The sequence below is a fragment of the Ursus arctos genome, unplaced genomic scaffold, assembly GCF_023065955.2.
Source record: "Ursus arctos isolate Adak ecotype North America unplaced genomic scaffold, UrsArc2.0 scaffold_4, whole genome shotgun sequence".
Lineage (NCBI taxonomy): Eukaryota > Metazoa > Chordata > Mammalia > Carnivora > Ursidae > Ursus > Ursus arctos.
The window spans coordinates 27571936-27574261 of record NW_026623056.1 but is presented as its reverse complement, the minus strand read 5'-3'; the positions used below and the strand labels follow the sequence as shown (position 1 = coordinate 27574261).

At 41.6% G+C, this 2326-nt stretch overlaps 1 pseudogene; it reads right to left on the bottom strand.

The window, feature by feature from the left end:
• Positions 1-1688: 1688 nt before the first annotated feature.
• LOC113256509 (activated RNA polymerase II transcriptional coactivator p15-like) lies at positions 1689-2107 on the bottom strand (annotated as a pseudogene).
• Between the last annotated feature and the right edge of the window lie 219 nt (positions 2108-2326).

Sequence of the window (2326 nt, the reverse complement as noted above, 5' to 3'; positions counted from 1 at the left end):
GTGGCTCAGTTGGTTGAACAACCAACTCTTGATTTCAGCTCAAGTCATGATCTCATGGTCCTGGGATCAAGCCCCCATGGGTCTCCCTGCTTGGTGGGGGAGTCTCCTCAAGTATTCTCCCTCTCCATCTGCCCCTCCCCCCAGCTTGTGCGTGCTGTCTCTAAAATAAATAAATAAATCTTAAAAAGAAAAAAAGAAAAAAGCCAACCTCCAAAGGTTACATTCTGCATGATTCCATTTATATGACATTCTTAAAAATGACGAAATTACAGAAACGGAGAAAGATTAGTGGTTGCCGGAGGTTGAGGAGGGGTGGGGGCTGGAGGAAAGTGAATGTGGCTATAAAAGGACAACATGAAAGATCTTTGCCATGGCAATGTTCTGTGTCTTGACTCTTTCAGAGTTGATATCCTGTTTGTGCTATTGTATAAAAATTTTCACGAGATGTTGTCTGGGGAAACTGGGTGAAAGTACGTGGACTGTCTGTATTATTTCTTAACAATTGCATGTGTATCTACAGTTATTTCAAAATTTAAAAAAATTTAATTGAAACAAATTAACATTATAAACTGCTATGAGCATGAGCAGATGCAATGGGAAAATTCACACCCCCAGCTACAGACCAGAGCAATATGAAAGAGAATTCAAAATTAATTTACATGCAAGTAGAAAGAGCTCAAAATAGCCAAGGAAGTTCTAAGGAAGAATAAGGTTGCTCTAACAGATATCAAAATGTATTCTAAACCTATCATAATTAAGATAGTGTGGCACTTGTATAGGGAAGGACAGACAAATTAGAACAATGAAACAAAATGGCAAGTTCGTAAATGGATCCATACATGTAAGGACATTTTGATATATCACAAACTAATGGGGAAGTGATACATTATTTGGTACATGACTGTTTAATACTGGTTATCCATATGAAAAAAAATTATTTAGATCCACACCTCAAATCAACACAGAACTTAATTCCAGATAGATTAAAGACCTAAATTTGGAAAATAAAATTTTAATACTGTTGTGGCTTAAACTGTGTCCCCCAGAAGGGTATTTGAGTTCAATCCTAACCCCTGGTACCTATAAATATGACTTTTTGAGAAGAGGGTCTTTGCAGATGCAGTCCAATTGAGGTTGCCTTAGAGTGGAGGGGGCTCTAAGTCCAATATGACGGATGTCCTTATGAGAAGAAGAGAAGAGACAGAGACCCACCAGGAGAAAGCCACGTGACGACAGAAGCAGAGATTGGAATGATGAACCTGTAAACCATGGAAGGCCAGGGACTGCCACCAACCTGGAAGAGGCAAAGAAGGATCTGTTCCTAGAACCTTCAGACGGTATGGCCCTCCCAGGACCTGGTTTCAGACTTCCAGCTTCCAGAACTGAGAGAATACATTTTTCTTGTTCTAAGCCATCCGACGTTGTGGTAATGTGTTACTGCAGCTTTAGGTAATGAATACAAATACTTTTAGTAGAAAATACAGTTTTAAAAAAAATTAGAGGTAGAGAAAGATTTTTTTTTTCGCTCAGAACACTTTCGATAATGCACATAGAAATAAAAGTCTTCATCTTACAGATTGTTCTGCAATCCAAACATACAACAGCGTGGAAAACAACGTTTTGAAAGCAAAAGGCAATGTTGAAAGACATTAAAACAATAGAACAGCATTGGTTTTATGTGACTAACGTTATAGTTTTCTTACTGCATCATCAATGTCAGGAGTCTGCTCCTTCAGCTGGCTCCATTGCTCGGGATTTAAAGAAATACCTTTTCTTCCAGGTTTCTTTTCACCTGCTGGATCCATCAATAGTCTCTCCTATCAGTCAGGACTTCCCCTCTGAAGTCCCAAACGCTGATGTACCTCATCCCGCCCCTGCCCCAAAACCCCCGGCTCCCCCCCCCGCCCCGCCCCTTCTGAAGCATGTTAGTGTCTATGGTGCTGCTCTGCTCAGGGGATGACACGGCTCTGGAAGTCTCACCACTGTTTTGCTTCTTCATGGGTTTTTCTGGAGTAACTTGCTTTTTCCTCTTTAACTTTTGGTTCACCTCACCGTCAGAATCACCGCCAGAAGAGCTTGAAGGAGCAGGGTCCTTTGATTTGGGCATTGCCCCCCACTTGCCTCCGAGCTGCCTTCTGCGCGCTCGCTCGCAGCTAACAGAGGAGACCCCGAAGCGACGGGAGCCCCCTAGACAAAGATTTCTTAAAATAATTCACAGAAAGCAAAAGCCACAAAAGAAAAGACTGATAGATTTGCCTTAAATTAAAATACAGAGCTTCTACACGGCAAAGAAACAAGAGGAAAAGGCAAGCCAGACACCGGGAGG